Here is an 18,990-nt window from a genome sequence, read left to right as displayed (position 1 = left end):
GTCGGATCCACTTGCGTTATTCACGTAAGCTTATTCAGGTGAAAACGGAACAAGCGTAGACTTAAGTGTAAACACAATGTATCCGGTAACAAATAGCGAGTTTAACAACTGCCGGAAATAGCCGGCGTTTCTTCTGGGGGGCTGAAATTGCGATTCATTCTTCTTCGTTGTTCATATTTCAGGCATTTATTCTATGTTATGCAAACTCTCGTCGACTAATTTTATGTGGCATAATTTACCTCATTTACTCGAGCAGCTTCCCCGTGAAAGTAAATCACTCAAAGGCCGTTTCTTCGTACGCTTCTCTCTTACTCGTTACACTTAGTTCACTTCTAGATACGTTGTATGTGAGTATATATCTACTGAAATGACCGAATCTACTTACGTCACCTCCTCGAGTCACTTCAACCCGTCGTTTTATAAGGCCAAGGTGTTTCACCTGCCTGAAATTCTGCTCCACGTGAGCAGGATGCCACTGTATTAGGTTCTGCAGAGCTGGGTATGATTAAAAATGGTTTCATTTTAATTCCGCACTTAAAATGCAAAATGTCATTTGACGCGGTACTTGATTAGAACGATACTTTTCTAACACCTAATCAAACTCTTAATTTCGGAAGATCAGTAGGAAAAATTGTGACAAATTTCTACCGAAGAATAACCGATTTTTTCAACACGGGATTAAATCTGTCCTAAAACATCTTCAAGTCGCTATTGATGCTTAGAAATGGTTTTCATAAGATTCTCAACAAATTTTTTGTAAAATTATTTGGGTTTTATATCAGACATAAAAAGTTTTAATCTTAAAGTTTATAATTCAAAATAAAAATAAAAATAATTGAGGAATTTGTTGAATCTTTATTCTCCAATTTCCTGAAACTCTTGATAAATCTTGCGAACCTCATCTACGAGAATCCCTGCGAAGCTTTTGCCGTCTTTGCGTAATCGTAAAAAATATCACGGCGCCGTCGATTGAGATGCGTGTAAAGCAATTCGCCGTGTTCTCACCAAATATCAGTATAGATCCATTTCCGGGGGTGATTCATCGAGTCCGATGAACTTCGCGAGCCGGCGTTATGAGGGTGAATCAGAGTTCTAATAAAGCGCCCCAAAGTCTCGACTTTCCCCGCAAATATCGAACTCTCGTACTCGGCCCAAGTTTTTCTTCCGGGAACTCTACGTCATTCGGAAGAATCTTATAACTGTCAGGCAGTTCGTGATTCAGCCCCTTTTTACCGGTGACTAAAGCTCAGTCATCGCCCAAATGCTTTATACCATCTGACGTAACACCCGGCACCTGATGCTGTGCACTCTGGTTTTCCTTTGTTCTTGTTCACCAGCGCGTCAAATTGATCAACAATCTCAAGTTGAGACCGTGGCCGATGACGTACCGCGTGTAATTACGATCCTGCAATTACAGAAAGGGAATGAATAAATATAGCTCTTGGCCAATTTTTTGTCCCACAAGTTCGCGCGAGTAAAATTAATTAACGCAGAATATTTCAGACGGAATCTTTTTCCTTTGTTTGATTAACTTTTTTCTTTTTTTTTTTCTACCTCCAGTTCTACCTCAACTTTTATTTTCACTATGAGTATTATATTCCTTTTTCTCACAACGGGTGGACGGCTTTGTCATGACCGTGAAAATTTTATGGTTAGAACAGAGATCTTTTTTTTTTTTTTTTGTTTCTCTTCTCCGCCTCTACGCGCGGCTTTTTAACGGCGAGTTTTACAATGAATTTTTCAATTCTGCTCTACAGGTATTTATACCAGCGTTTTTTGCATGCCTCAAAACCGAATATATGCCGTAGAACTATACAACTGTTTGTTTGATATATTCGCAAAGTTTTACCGCCGGTGCTCTTGGGAAATCTTTTTTGTTTCTTATTTTTTTATTCTAACCGTGCCGTTAAGTTGAAAAAGTCAAGGATGAGGCGGTGAAATATTGCCGAAAGAAAGGCCTAATGGTAACTCAAGGAGAGAAAGCAGGGAAAGAGAGAGAAAGGAGCGAAAGAGAAAGAGGAAGAACCGGAAGTGGGCGGCTCCCTCGAGCTACGATTACTCAAAAATGTCAAGTGGACAAATCTAACGAGCTGCTCGCGGAGATGATTCCTGCCTTAAAAAGTTCCCTCTGAATTTTGTCTCCCGTAATTTTTCGCTCACTTATTACGTATAATATGTTATACTCGACGAACGTCCCTCTCGCCGTGCTTGATAAGTAATTGGGTACGTGTATGTTTCGATTTGCTGCCTAATCAGCTCACTACCCTCATTCAAGAACGCCGTGTACTGTGTTATGTAATTTCATTCAACGTCGATATCTTTTCTTTTTTTCTTTTTTTGCATTACGACGATGAAGCTTTGACTCACAGAATAATTAGTCGAACTAATTTGAGCCAACGAATTGGAAGGATTATTCTCCTTCAAAGATTTCGTTAACTTAGTGATTGAGGTGGGATTTATTTCTGCAATAGGTGAAATTCTTCCGCTAGCAAGTCGTCAGAATATTTAACGTAAGATGGTTACACGGATTCATTGAAAAAATATTTAAATAGCCAGCACTCTCATTCGCTTCATCCATTTTCATAATATTTGCTTCGAACAGGGTTTACAGAAATTTAACAGATTGATATTTGAATTATTTAATTTTCAAATTTGACTTGACGAAATATTATTTTTTACTAACCGAATACCTTCTGTACGTATAAGTGCGGACTGTTTAACTAACTCGTGTTGTTTTATATATTCAAGTATACCTACTCTTTCTGTAGCTCAATAAATATTAGTTATAGTTGTATATTGGATGTTCAATATTGGCTTGAATAAAATTCATTCCATTCGACAGATTAAAAATGATTTCGACGAACGAAATTCATCAAAATATTTACCTACGATAATTCAAACCACAGTAAATCTGATGATTCAAATTTATTTTTTATCAAATCCAAGTAAACATGATTTAAATTTGTCAATAATTGGTTATTCAGTAATGTAAATTAAATTAATTGAATTGCTTGTTCTTTGGCTCTGCAGTGCGGGGTGAAGGTTTTATTTTGTGGTATAAAAGATTTGCGGCAATTTTCTTCCTTGCAAAGAATTATTTATATATTTTCTTCTCAGATTACATATACATTGCTCCAACATAACCGAAGTTTCCTCGAATCGACAAAGCTGTGTTACTTTTTGTACTTCGAATAAATAACATTCTGCCGAAGGAACCCCACGGGAAACAAAACCGCCGTCCCAGAATTAAGAAAATGATTTTCAGGGTGATATATTATTGCTACAAACGATACGTCATTCTTATGCCCCATTTGTCTTGGGCGATAAACGATAGCTTTCTGGAGACGTATTTATTTCTATGAGGCATATAAGGTATATATATCATATACATATACGGGCGAGGAAGGATTGCCTTTGCGAATTGCAAGAAAAGGTGGATAACAAGCTTACGTCATCGAATAGAATCTAAGATTTACTATCCGGAGCAATCTGCGATTCAGGCCACGGTGGTAAGTTCATATTACATACACTTTAGTTGTAGAACGTCTTCTATGCATCGCTTTGCGCGTCGCTTAAGCCTCTCAAAGCCTCAAAGTTACGTATGCAAGGGTGAAAGGGAAATCCGGCAAAGCCGGCCAGATTATCTTCTAGGTAAAAAAAGAAAATTTATGCGACTGAATTTACGAACAGAAATATAACTCATTTACTTTGTTTCCATCGTTTCTTTCCTAGGAATTCTTAAATTACTTCACACTTTAGTAATTTTAGTTCAATACAGAATTAGACAGACGCTTTATTCGCAATTACTACTATAATAGTAAAAAAAATTTAAAGACTAAAATTTCACCGCTGAAAACTCAAATTTTGTAGACTTCATTTTTCTGAATCTGTAAACATTGAGGCCGACAATTTTATTGTAACTTTTTAAATTCTAGGCTAACGATGTACAAAAGAAAAGAAACGTATCTAATAACGAATATCAAATCTCAAACACGTAAGCCATTGTGAAACTTGATATTACGTTCCGAAGAATTCTCGGTACGTCATTTTGAACCGCTTGATTTTGCGGGAAAAACAAAATTCGATCGAGTTACAGGGATTTAAAAATGTTCACTAAATGCACACGTTTCGATTTTTCCGGCTTTCTAAAATTATTCGGTCATTAATATTTACACTATTACTACGGGCAAATTTCGCTGTCACTTTTACCGCATGCGGTGCGAATATACGACGTACTGCACAGAATTGCACACAGGCATAATTATACGCGCTATCAAGTATGTGAGATTGGATAAATGCCGTTGTAACCGGTGGCTAATTCACGATTATACGTGATAGGTAGGTACATATAATAATTTATTATTACTGCATCTGGCTTAGCAATTATACCGACAATATTAATTAATCACTCTGCAGCGGTGTCTGCCCTGCGTAACGATATACCCGGTAATATTTAACGAGAACGAGCAAAAAATCCGTGCCGCCATGTGTTCGAAAGGGAACGTCAATCTAGATATTGAAAATAGTTACACGAACGTGTACAAATACTTTGCATTCATTTGATCACTGTAATTAAACATTTACTATCAAAGGCTTATAAATCGTTATAATAAAACGTTCAATTTTCCGTCGTTTCGATGAAATCTTTGTCTCACCGTTAAAGAAAATCAGTTTTATGATTTAAAAAAAAAGAAGAAAAAAAACGTATTTTTCGGAGCACAGAAAATGATGCATGATTTTTTACACAAGATAATATTGTCAGAAATAATAAACATTGAATCGATTTTTCAACATCAAACGTATACCTTTATTAATTAAATATAATTTGTGTTGATTTTGCGATAAGCCTTTCAAGAAAAAAAAAACAACAAACAAACAAGAGCAGACCACGTAAAAAACATCGATTAAACGTAAAATGAAGTGCGTGCGGAAATAAATCCAATACGACTTACGTGCTCCTTTCCTCTCCCTCTCTCTTTCTATTACTCTGAGAGGTAACAGGAAGTGAAGGTGGAGTTCCTACATGAAAGGTGTTGCGTAAAGACGAATTCCTTACTTCGTGTATCTCACTTATCCGTTTCCATTTTTCTCACTGTAAATAGCGTTTAATTAATTAATTAATTATCGTTGCAGTATTTTCATTTTCGTTATTTTTATAATAATGAAACGCGATCGACGTGTAAGAAAAGTTTTCTTGGCAGTCCGATGAGTCACTCAGGATTCGAACGATCGAGCTGAAAAGCAATGTTATTTCTTTTTTCTTGTCGGGTAGAATGAATGATTCACCAAATCACCAATCTCGACAATTCGTAAAGAGACGCTGCAGAGGAATAAAGTTTAATTGAGTTTGTTTAAAAGGAATAAATTATACAACTTGAGTGGGTAATCAAACAATTAGAAAACGTATTTGGCTTGAGCAAGTCTCGTTTGAATGTATTGAAATTTATTCACCGTCATAATCAACATTTCAATTTACAAAAAAAAAAAGAAAAGAAACACTTTCCACGCTGTTTATACTTCAGCACGTTTTTATTTCTCCGGTATCGTATTTGCCAAAGTTTCTTAGCGTACTTTGGGAAATAACAAATCGACCTCATCCGATGTATACACGCCTCAATTTACCTTTACATGTTTCTTGAAAGTAACTTTTTCGGATCTCTCAGAGTTTCTACCGCGAGACTTTCCGTAGGCGGTGTTAGGGGAGAAGAAAAACTTACCGTTGACTGAATAAAAACTTTTTTCGTCGGAGAAAATGATCGGTTTAATATCGATACGTGTACAATTCTCAGCGAATTTCTTCCGCTGTCACCTGCCGGCATTTTTCACCCAATCGTACTCTCAGTTACAAGAATATTTTGAAATCAAGAGAACGCGGCAGCTGACAAATAATATAATAATCTCGTTCCTCTCGCAGTTTTAAGACAATAGCGGTACTTCGTACTTTTCAATTTGGCAAAATACTTTGACCAATATTTTTTACCGCGAATATCTTTCCACTTTTAATCTCACATCCAATCATTTTACGCGGTAAAATGAAGCAATTACCTTTTCCATGGAGTACAATTGCAGGATAAGACGTACAAGAAGTGCACTCGGAAAGCGTGGTTGTTTATTCAAGAAATTGCTGGACTTCCCGAGTGCTCTTTTCTCTTTCCCCATCTTCCATTTATATCTCCGTATTTTCGCGTCCTTGCGCCTGTTCTTCGTATCCTTTTCCACCTCGCACTTCTTACCAATTGCCACTCAGACTCGATGACGTCGAGTTTTCGTGCGACATGTTGCAGCCAGAATTCCATCCGCACAGAAGCAATTAGCGGCCGTCACAGCGGACCGTTTTTACGATTCAATTTCGACTAAAAAATGTTTGTTTATCCGACAGTTTCGAACCGTTCCTCAATCAAGTCATCGAGTTTACTCCACCTCGAAGTGACCTCTCGTCTTACGTGTACCACCGAGTCGTTTGCTTACAGGGCGGAACTGCATCGTCGTACAATTGCGATTCCGCAGGAATTAATTATCCTTTGCCAAGCAGTTTACATCCCGCGACGTACCGTACAATCTAAACTCTGACCGTAAACTATCCAGCTACTAACAAATTTCACAATCATGCTGGAAGCAGCCCCTCGAGTCAAGTGGCAATTTAGTTAACTCCAGAGAGTCTTGTAATCGCGCAACCCGAACAGCATCCCACTTGTTGTACATCCATGTTTGCCTAAAACAAGGGTCAATCGTTTCTTTCATGTCACTCATCGGGAATAGAACACCATAAGTATTCCGTATATTTTCCTGCGTGAACCAGTAACTGCGTAATCCAGCTGCAAACAGTATTTGGCACCTCTATATTTTGTTTTTGGATATCAAATTCGAGCTGTACTCGAAACATGTCCTCAAAGTCGAGCCACTCGACAAAATGACACAAATCCTACTCTCAACCTATAGGAGAGCTTTCATAAATTACGTAACGAGCTTGAAGGGCGGAGGGGGTCAAGGAATTCGTTACGTTTTGTTACATGGCAGAGGAGGGAGGGGGGAGGAGGCTTGATATCGTCGTTTCGCAACGATATTTTTTCCGCTGAACGTTACATTTTATCTGTGATATCAATAATTAGCTTTAAATTTTTTTAAAAAAGGCGTTATTAATGGAAAATGTTACGTCACATTTGGGAGGGGGGATGCAAAGCTCCAGATTTACGCGTTACGTAATTTATGGAAACTCCGTAATAAGATTCGAATTCGATTGCATCGATAAACTTTTAACAAAGACCTGCAGATATATGATTTCTAATAACGCTTGATTACTGACCGGTGTAATTATTACGGACCGCATATCAGCGCAAGGTTTCACAAATAATATGCACACTATAATTCAGAAACGCCTCGGCAATTCCGCGGCTTAACTTTAACCAGTGAAAATATCTTAACAAAAACAACATCGTTGAGAAAAATGAAACGTGGCAAGTTGTGCAAAAGTATTAAAACCCTGGGTAATAAATGGCGAACGGTAAATTGCGCACTTTCTAAGTCGTTGAGCGCAAATACGTACACTTCAATGTTATTACCGTTAAATATATCGTTATGATCTCATGCAAAACGCGGTGTCTATCTGTCACATTTGTTGCCCATGGTTTATATGCGCTGTGCGTTTATTAAGTATTCATACACATGACGGCCCTTACTGGATTCAATTGTGTCACACGGTGAAGTTTTTGTAATGGTCACATGCATAAGAGCGACGGCATAAGGTAGACGCGTGCTTTTTCAAACGACGAATACAAAGGGACCCTCAATACGAAGGGAAAGATATCGCGGGTTCTCCGCCGGCGTGTGAGCGGGAAGTTTTAAGGTTCGCGTCTTCTGTTTGGGGAAAATACTATTTTCGGATTTCGCGTTATTGGGAACAGGGTGAGATGAAACCCATTTTTCAAATGTAAATTACTTTTGGCAGAATAATTTAATACCACGGCACGGGGAAAATAACGCAGTGAACCGTGGCGGATGTTTGATTGCGCAGGAAAATCTGTGTGGAAAGAAACTCCATATCACCGACGTTTTGAGGATTTTTTTGATCCTCCTCTCCTCCTTTTTCTTCTTCTACTTCACTCGCATATTTATACATGACACGGTTTTTTTCAATAACTCGAGGGATTTCCGAGACTTTGACACTCGGCGGTTGGGTTCACTGGCTTTGGTCCTGTCGAACGGATTTCGCAGTGACCTTGGAAAATCGGCGAGGGCGTTTCGAGTCGAGGGGTGAAAAGTTTATTCGTTACTTCGAGCCGCGGGAGTTTCGAAGATTCGGGTATCCACGGCACGCGGTGTTTTCAATGAAACTTCCTTCCTTCCTTCGACTCGATGGATCATCGTTTCATTTCGTATTCCAGATCCTTGACCCCAGCACAGGATCATCCCAAATATAGCAGCACTCCATTGCCAACGATAAGGGCGATCCCAGGCCACGTGCCTCCTTCTCCTTACCCAGCGCATCTTTTATTCAGGAAAGAATTTAAGCTGTTCATATTGAGGCTTAACGGATCGCTGCTCGCATTATAATATATTCCCCTTTACTCGTGCCGGGGAGGGTCTTAACTTCAACGCTTTCTCTGGTGCCGGGTAAACTCACGCGTGAATCTGGAATATCGTACCACACGACTTTCCCGCGAAATGACACTGGAACAGTTTTTCATGTTTCCACGACTTTCAGCGTCAACGAACAAGAATAACGAGATTAGTTAATCCCACAGTCCAGTTTCATCCAGATCCAAGTTTTACAACGGTCCAGCAAACCTTTCGAGAATCAAGAAATCAACGGAGAAAAGCTTCGATTAATCATCAGTCAGAAAACATTGCCGGAAACAAAGAAATTTTAGTTCAAGTTTGGTTAAGGATGTTGCAGAGCGCTTCGCTGTTGTACAATTCCAAAAAAGTATTTTGTGAGCATTCGCTTGAGAATTATGTGTGAAACCTTGTGCAAAACACTTGATATTTTTTGCTGTTATTTGCAAACGATACGGACAAAGGTCTTCATACTTTACGACCATTTTCTTGAGACTATCGTTAACTATTTAAATAGTTTTTCATTGAGATGCCCACATTTTTTACTATTAATTCCTCGGGATCTGTGCAGACTATCCTTCAGAGGTTTTGCGTAGTAACGTAATTAATATCAATCAATATTGGGTAAAAACTTGATTCGCGTGACTACATTCTAATTTTTCTCACTAACCTCATTAGTGGTGTAATTCCTGTCATCGCGACGCAGGAAGATTCTCTTAAGATTTGAAGATTAGCGGAATCGAGGAGAAAATAGGTGTAACTAAAGTTTTCAAAGTCAAAGTAAGAAAGGGGAAACGACAGCGAAAACCATGGTGGTTTAAATATTTCATGAAAAGTTATCAAGGCATGGGACACGATCAAAAGCAGAACCAAGACTGCCAAATTATCAGGAAAGTTTGTAATTAGCTTGAATTCAACGTCGTCGCACGATTAAAACTCTCCCTTCGTCGTTGCCCTTTCCCTCAATTCTCCTGCAGGCTATCATTACAGTTCGCTCCAGTTTGCTCTGTCGGCTCAACCCGGCAGCCTTTCTTACACCCGAGGTACAAAAATAATCCTTCACTATTTGCTCACGGGGAAAAACCAATTTCCTCAATGTCCGCGCCTTGTCGTGTAACCTTCCTTATTTCTTCGTGTCGGTATACGTCATAACCCTCTTTAAGATTAACGGGAAAACAGATCTCCGCCCTCGTATCTAACGTTATACACCTACAACCCGAAATCATATTACAACCGTTTTTGTTTTTTTCTTTTTTCTTTTTTCACAATCAATCAAAACCGTAGACCAACAACTTCCCCACCACAATAATAAATAACGAAATGAGTATTGAGAACCAGAATCTACTACTCCCGTTGCCCAAAATACAGACTTATAAAGCTGATCAAAAATACTCGTAACGAGTTTCGGTTAAGCCTGATCAAACATTCCATTCATGATAACCGTCTCATGTGCTTCATTGATGAAACAATCGCTTGAACATCAAACTTTGTATTGTCCTGATCGATGAAATTAATTAAATGCCGAACTTTGTTTATTTTCTGTAGACCTGAAAGATAAATTTCGAATCAGCGATGGGAAGATTGTAATTGACGGTTGCTGTCGAGTAACAAATATTCTAAAACAGTTGGAAAGCTACAGCTATAATTGGCTAGAAATTAATCGTTTTGTAAAAAAGTCGTCTGGAGTTTCAATTAGTTTAAATTAAACAAATGTCAGTCAGACGTTGCTTGAACAAGACACAAACTGCATTTTCGCACTGTATAATAACAAAGAGGCCTTACATCTTTATACCGAATGACAATGACGAACTTTTTCACTTGTTCAATTCACAAAGAGATTTCCTCTCTGCTACTGAACTTTCCCAGTAACTGTCTGCAGAGGCGTTGCTCGGTCAGCTAATTAGCATTTCTACACGCGGAAACAAAGTTGGTCAGCATCTGAATACTTGGGAAGTATATAAACCGCCTTTCTAATAACACTGTTGCAATTTTTACTTGCGTTTAAATAATGTCTGCGACGAAACCGACGCCAGATGAAATGCGAGACAGAAGCTGCTGAGAAAGTGCGACAATGCACCGACAGAAAATCATCCACATTCTCTTCATCCGGTTCCTCGAACTTCTGCTTTTTACTGCATCTGAACGCTGCAGAAAATTACATCAAGCCACCCGGAGCTTCCTACAAGTCGGCGTGAAGATAAATGTGAAGGTTAAATCTCACCCCTGCATCATTCGCGCCCCGCCATCTGCAGACGTGAGCATCGTTCTACGATGTCTCCTCGTTCATTTAAAAGACCATCGCGAAGCTCGAAACGAGGCAGGCGAAGTCGTTTACGCTGGTCGACCTCCCCTGACGAGACTATTAAACGAACGTGGTAAAAGGTAAAAAAAATCGACACCGAATGATCCCCACCGTGAGTTTAGTTCTACAATTACCACCGTATTTCTTTCTCAGTTTGCGACTGTCTCGAATACCGCTATACTTCTGCATTTAAAAGGATGAAATCGGTGACGCGTGAGTAGTTTTTACGACCCTTTATTTCGAACCGTGTAGTATCAGCAACGACTTCCATCAACGATTTAGAGCAATTATCACTGTTTACACGATACCTGGAAACGCTTGTTTCCTGGAAAAGACAACGTCTCTTGGTACAGATGAAAGGATAAGTTACCTACTCACCGTGCCTCGACATCATCGCGTGCATTACATAAACAGCTGGTGGTTTCATGCGTAGCGAACGATACGTCAAGGCTTGATCGTCGTCAGTACCCATCTACCTGCCTCAGACACCAAACCGCGAACGTAGCTTCATCCTACGCGTCTCTGTGAGCGAAGAGGATGTGACCGAAGACGGAGTTGTGCAGAGGAGCGAAACTAATATTCTGGTGAACGCCCTGGCTACCTTGACCTCTGTCGACCTCCGTCACACTCCAAAGCCTCCAAGATCCAGTCAGCCCGCAGCCGCGTCTCGGCTCTATCCAACTTGGAACAAACACTTGTTCGATATCTACTATTTATTTCCGACGAGACCACGTTTATAGCCTCGAGCCTCGTCGCGCTCTATCGAACATTTCCTTCAGAGTTGTCGCCACCTGGCTTGATGAAGGGGGACACAACTTCTCAACGGTGGAAAAATAAAGCAAATATAGTCTATACTCTACAGGGAGTTTTGAAGAGTAACCGATCAGCTGGAACCATTCGTGAGACGTTGAAGAGGGGAAGATTTATTCGGTAACAGTTCAATTGCGAGCAACGTGCATGCAATGTGCACGTAGCTCCACATATCACATAATGCGTGTTTAATGATACAAACGTTTCGATGTATTTTATTCTAACTCATGATGAGGACGCGCTTTTTTTTACCGTGATCGTGTTGTTACTGTGTAAATCAGCAGGTTTTCACACCTGTAGAGTTTATCTTGTCGCAGTTGGGTTGGAAATCAATCAACGTGCAAGCGCTTGTCATGCTGACTTTTCTAAATTAGCATACCTAATTAAGATGAATCGACGGATTCGTCGCTTTAGGCAAAACCAAGTGTTATAAGGTCTTTGTGGTGATGGTTTTTCAACTTCATCGGTAGAACTGTAGTGTTTTTTCAACATTTTTTCTTTACCACGTCTTTTACAGTAGAAATGTGGCACACACTCTCGAAGCAAAACATAATGGTTAATAAATCTTGGCATTCATACTTCTGACATCGATTTATTCTCATGGAGCTTGGATGCTTTCACCCGCAACATGATTCCTCTTGCCGGGAAGCATGAGCAAACCGAGCCAAATCCGACTCGTCAGGAAACGTTTTGTATTTTAAGAATGTGCAAAAAAATTTGTCTGCGAGACACATGGTGAAGTATTTATTCACTCGTCAAGTCAAAGCAACGTGTTATGCCTCTTCAAGACAAAGTTGTTCCTTTAGTTAAAGATATCTGTATCAACTTGAAAGATCGCGGGATGGTTAGCTGGACTATTTCCAACGGTGAAAGGATACAAGTGAGGACTTATTACAAACACACGACGGTGACTTTCAATAAAGTAAATCAATTTCGAGAAAAATGAATAGCAGGTAGACAAAAAATTGGACAACCGTCCAAGGTCTCCACGTGGAATTGCTAGCTAATTGTATCGTTTTACACAAAGCACAAAGGCAGTAATTACATCGAGGCAGTGTACTGGCTTATCGGTTTAAAAAAAGATAAACCGCGGTAGTTTCCCGGTGATATTGTGACAATGGGACTCGGTTAACGAAGCTAACAAATTTCTGCCTCCGTAGTCATTGTACACAAGGTGGTGCGGAGTCAAACGAAATTGTTACGTTGTTGGTTATGGCACGCGTCGTTTACCACCACCCGTCTCCTGTTGACGGTTAGAAGTACTCGTTCACCGTCTGTCTCGAGGGACAAAAGGCGCGGGTGACTAAATACGCGTACAAACTATCACGCTGGATACCAAGGAGACGTTACCGCGGGACATTCTCAAGCCCTCGACTTCCGTCGAGGCTCACCTGGCTCTCAGAGTTTCCTCAAGTTTACACAGAGCGGTTTAGCACCTCGTCTTAATTACCTGCCGTCCCAGCTACTCGTACACCCTGCAAACGCGTGCTCAAGATCAAATACGATCACCTTCAAATTGTCTTCCGCGATTGAATTCGATTCGTTTGGAAGGAATGTGTTCAGATACTCCTTTCATATTCCCAGACCATTGAATACTCCTCGAAGGCTTTTAAGGCAGTCAGCACTGTTACAACTAGTTTTTTTAACGAGAGATACTATACTATACAGCGCCGATCCATTCCCAGACAAACTAAATCAAGTCGTCGCGTTTTACTCCGAGACCAATTGCTCAACGTGCAATTGTTTCACCCACGTTGAACCGAGATGAGATCCTCCTTCAAACGAATACAAAGTGTCACAAGGCTGAACGATGGAGCTTGAGAGAGAGAGAGAGACAGATAAAGGCCTTCTGTACCTATTTTTACATCCAATTGTTGCTTACCGTCCTCGGATTGACCGGTATAGAACATTGCCGTAAGCACCGAATGAACCCGGGACACCGGCGAGTAGGAAAACAGTACAAAATCCTGTGAGTAATAAAATGCCGGAAGTAATGTTGTAGCCTGTCATCGAAAGGCGGAGGCGGCAACCGGGAGGAAGCAACAGGACGGAGTGAAGAGAATGGAGTTCGGGGAAGGAACACGCAAAGCTTCGGGGATGATTGCTCGAGGCGGTGAGTTGAATTGACTCACGTATAACGCGAGGGGAAGGGTTTCGCGTCTCACACCCTTTCGACAAATGGTGAATCAATAAAGGCATAGAAATTGTTATATGTATGACCGGAGACGGTTTATCCTGCACCCTTTCCCGTAACGGGGTGAAAAAGCGCCCGGGAGGAGAATATAAATAAAGCGGAGGTCAGAGCTCCGTTGCTGAGGGGTGCGTATCTGATCTCGGCCCTTACCGTCTGTCTCTTGTGGTGTTGATTTATCTCGACGAGACGAAAATTTATCGGACGTTATCTGACGGACGGAAGGCTGATTCGATCCTCGACATGTCAAGCTTCTAGACTGAAGGCAAGTAGCTTTGTGAGGTTGTTGATGCGATGGCACAGTGAACCGGAAACTACTTTGAATTATTGAAATCCGTGTACGTCACCCTCGAAACACTTCGATGCATTTCTTCAACAGTGAAGAATGACTTATGTGCCTCTAACATCCATTAATACCAATGAAGTTTTACCAAAAATGCCATTGGGTCGGTGATTTGGTTGATTTTTTTTGGAACGAAGTTCCTTATCGCTCGTTCACCGTAGGGGCTAGGCGGAAAAAAACGACACCAAAAAACCGACACTTTTTGGCTATAGTGCTCGTTTGCTATAGTGCGCGCGATCTCCCTCTCTCTCTCTCTCTCTATTCCAGCGTGTGCGCGCGCTCTCTCTCTCTGTCTCAGCGCTTGGGGTGGGAGACGGCAGCAGCGGTCTCTCTCACTCACAGCGCACGACTATACTTCGCCCCTCTTTCTCTCTCCTACAGCGTACAACTATACTTTGGGCCGCAGCGCGCTCTCTCACAGCGTACGTCTATACTTTGCCTCTCTTTCTTTTTATATCTTTCAAAAACACATTCGTACGATTTTATTACCATTCCTTCATATATTTGATTTTTCATTTAATTATTCTTCAATTAAACGTTCTTAATTTATTCAATGAGCAGTAATATAGCGTAAGGAACTTCGTTCGTACCGGCTGTCCCATGACAGCTCTCATGTTTTTTTTTTTTTGTTTTGGTTCAAAAATCGTGGAAGGATTCATTCACATCATACGCGTGACGTCGATATCGGTTTTGCACCAAAGCACTGCGTATCAGCGTGTTAGATTTCGATTCGTGATACGCTTACGCGAAACAAAAACGCATATTAATTAATTGGATGAACGAAGTGTATTGGTATCGATATAACTAATGCAAGCTGAACAAGTAATCGATGCGAATGCAGGTCAATTGCTTATTTGTATTACCAGTGGTAAAAAGCTTCGCAATTTACACTGGAGTAGATTATTCCCTGTTAGTTGAAAGCACTTTCCATCAGGAGTTAAGGGAATTACCTGTCACTTGGTAAGTCTCAGTTTTTATGACCATGAAAGTTACCATGTATTTACGTCGTCGATATGTCTGGATGAAAAATTATAACAGAAATCAAAATGGTAAAAACGATCCCATGAAACAGAGAAATTTGGAGAACGACGTATCTGCTAATCTTTAGCAATTCAAGTCACGTCTGAACGTCTGTTTTATCAGAAGAAAAAAACACACAGTGTTTGAAAATCTTAGAATGAAAACTTTGGAGTAATATAATTAAGCAGTTGACAAAGTTCTGCGAGTGATCTTTGAGAAATTGAAAAATGACAGAAGCAAATTTTTCGAAGCAATAAGCGATGCTGGCAGCAAGATAATAACAACGATGACCGAGGTGAATAAAGAAAGAGAGTGAGTTTTGAAAGTCTGCGGTTGACTCGAACGGGGAAATAAATGATATTTCATCTCACCGGAGCAGGAAGGAAAGAATGTTTCAAGGAAGGGTGGATGAACGCGAGCACCGGTTTGCTGTGAAAAGAACTCCGTTACACTTGCGAGAAAACATCTTTTGACGTGTACAGAATACGATAGAATATCACGGCTAAAAAAAAAAAAACAACATGCTTCGCTTAAATTCAACAACATTTGAGATTTAAACGTAAACGCGAGTCTATTCCGAGTTTGCAAATTCTTCACGCAAATGACGTGATCTAAAAGCAAATTTTGTGTCAATTTGGCTGGGGAATGTGAATTCTAATTCAAGGAAAAGAAAAAAAAGATGGGAGAACGAGATAAAAAGACGGTGGCAAACGAGCATCTTAATCACCTTGAAGGATATGCTAGTCAACCGCTGAGATTTACGACAACTTACTAATATGGAAGCTAGGACACCGGAGTCCGGTTCACCTTTGAAAAGTACCCTATACGGCTTGCATCCTGAGCATAGATTCAATAGATAGCAATAAATTGTAGCCGATTAATTGAGTGTTCAAATTGAAAAGTTTGTTCGACGTTCTGACCTTCTTGGTGACACAAATCTTTTTTCTTTTTGTGGTTTCTTGTGTCATTGAAGGATCTAAATTTATCATCGATCAACGCGGTGATTCACGATAAGTATTCCGTGACGGACGAAACGATTTCACCTTCGTTTGGCCTGTATTATATCGTATTGATTTTTCTCAATTCAACTGTGTGAAAAAAAGTAATCGTGGTGTATAACATTTTATTCCTAGGATCCGAAGGGAAGTAATTGCAGAAGAAATTCGAACCAGAACCCGTACAAAATTTTCACCTGCGAACAAATTACACGTCGTATAATTCATTCGGCCGTCACGCCTCCGATTTCAAAATATAGAACGATACAACAATGCGATGCGCGTGATAAAATAAGGTGGCGATATTCAATCATCTGTTTGCACAAGACGCGAATGACAGAGTATTCTGGTTCAACTCGGTTACTCAGCCGAGATTGTGCCGGACTAGTTTCAAGCATCAGCGTTGTCTTCTTTCGTAATAACGATATATAACATAGTTGCGTAATCGTACAATTTACAACAATCAGCTCTGTATCTGGCGATAAATCGTTACGTTGAGTAAGTTTGACGATGCAGTTTGGATGTTAAGTGAGGCTTCAACTTCCCACCGTCACCGGCCGGCCATTCGATGATTAACTCAACCAGGGCGCGGCCTCTTGTTGCTTTGAACAAGCGCAAGCCTCGTTATATTTGTTTCGGACCGACTACAATTCCACTACTTCAACCGTAACTAGGAGGGCGAATTACGTTTATCGATCCTTCGGCGGCGAGGAGAGACCAGTAATTTTCTTGGTTCGTAAATTTTATGCCCATTAAGTCGCAACCTGTTTAACATTCTTTGGAATTCGAATAGAGCATAGTAAATTGCCATCGCTGAAAATGTTCATTGAGACGTGAAAGAGAAAAAAAAACCAAAAAAGGCGTGACTTTATTTCACTATAAAATGTTCTTTGAAGAGTTTTACTCATCAGTTGTGCATTTGTTTTCTTTTTTTTTTTTTTTGACACAAATATCTTGGCGATTTCTAAGCGTTTATGCATGGAAAAGATTTATCGGATTAGACATTTTTTCAAAATTCTTGTCTGGACCGTGAATTTCATTGTCAGAGAAAATCGTTGTATATATTCGATGTGAAATGCATTTGATTATACGGTGTTTTGCATATTAAATTTTACATGAAACTTTGCCGCGAAATGTTGAAAATGCAGCTTATTGGCTACAACGAAAAATGTTTTATATAAATCATTTTATTGGTGAATAAATTTGCAACGAGGGTAAAAATATTCGAGCTGTTTCTTGAATGGCGTCATAGACAAGCAGGTACGCTATTCCTTTCTCTCTCTCTCTCTCTCTCTCTATTTGCTTAGCTCCAACAATCGAGAACACGAGCAGAGGGAGCCTTCGTACTCAGCCCGTACCTATTTTTTCTTCAAACGTGACCGAGGCCAACCAACGTCTGGTTATTTCAAAGCACGGGAAAGCGCGAATTGCGAAATATGAATCTCCACCGAGTGCTGGCGCATAAAATATAGAAAATTCATTCCCACGAGTATAACGACGCACACCGAGAGTTGCCCACTGGCTAGAAAAACGAAAAAAAGGCAAAGGTAGAAAAAATTTTATACGATAAATAATACCTTGCATACCTGTAACGTTACTTCAATAATGGTATACCCAATGTTACGAGGCATTAAAATTGTTATGGACATCGTTTGAACCCTTCATTGTTCGACGCAGCACGTTGAGTAAACACCTACTATATATATACATATATATTTATACTGCGTGATAAATTTTGCTTAAATCAATTATCACTTTAATTCTTCGTCGCGTGTTAAAAATTTTTACGGAATATTGGCGAGAAAGTTTCTAAAATTTTTGTTTTCACATTCTTATCTTCAAAGTATGAGATGTATTGGGTATAGAAAAAAAAAAAAAAAAAAATACTACATTAGATGGTAAATACCTTGGAAACGAAACCGTTCCAAATATTATCCAGTAATTGAACGCAGCAGTTGTTCATCGGTTTGTAATTTCCGCACAATCGATGCCAAACCATTCGGCCTGGATTTTGGGGGACTTGACTGAAATGAAAATGAGAAATTCGTCCGAGCACAAAAACAGTCTTTAAGCGAGACAGCTAGCGACAATCGCTTTTTGATCGTTAAACTGAGGACATCGCCGGTACTCCACATTCCTATATTCAATTTATCGATGCAATTTCACTTTCAACGGCTGCATTACGGGTGATGAAATCCGGTCCGACACAGCAAGGCTGAACCCACGCCACCATTACATCCTCGAACCGGGCTGAGAGTGAAAGTAACGTCTGAACCGGTTGCACGGTAAACACTTGGGTCAATTCACGTATTACGTATGTGCGTGTATTCGCAATAATCGGCTCGCGTGTGACTCCGGCCGGGATTATACGTTACGTCGATCGGATTTCATACCCCGCGATCCCTTTTTCCTCTTCTTCCCGAGACACGGTGAAACAGAGATTACAACAGGGTCGAAGGAAATGACTTTTTTCTATACTTTGATCGATTATTAAGATCCATTATCGGAGGTTGAAAACTAGTAATAGGATTAATTTAGGGGAGGAAGATTCGGTATGAAATTTCTAATCGTAAATCTCGTCCGTCTAATACGAGTATTTCGTCAACCAGAAACCAGCCAGCGTCGGTATAACGCGTGTACAGGTAATTAATATTCAAACTGTTTGGTCAGCACGCAAATGGCGGGATGATTAACAGCCCCAGATTACCTATTGCCTACCTCCACCTCCACCTACCCTAAGCTTTGCCTATGAATAATAGAGAGAGATTTTCTAATT

At 40.1% G+C, this 18,990-nt stretch overlaps 1 long non-coding RNA gene across 1 annotated transcript; it reads right to left on the bottom strand.

Moving 5' to 3' along the window:
• Nucleotides 1–839: 839 nt before the first annotated feature.
• On the bottom strand, nt 840–11,532 carry LOC124221105 (uncharacterized). The gene is made up of 4 exons (XR_006883736.2): nt 11,234–11,532; nt 6,046–6,712; nt 4,953–5,092; nt 840–1,405 (listed from the first exon to the last, which is right to left on the bottom strand). It is a non-coding gene; the product is annotated as an uncharacterized lncRNA (long non-coding RNA).
• Between the last annotated feature and the right edge of the window lie 7,458 nt (nt 11,533–18,990).

This window comes from Neodiprion pinetum, chromosome 6, assembly GCF_021155775.2.
Source record: "Neodiprion pinetum isolate iyNeoPine1 chromosome 6, iyNeoPine1.2, whole genome shotgun sequence".
In the NCBI taxonomy this organism is placed as follows: Eukaryota; Metazoa; Arthropoda; class Insecta; order Hymenoptera; family Diprionidae; genus Neodiprion; species Neodiprion pinetum.
This window is presented reverse-complemented; position numbering and strand designations above follow the sequence as displayed.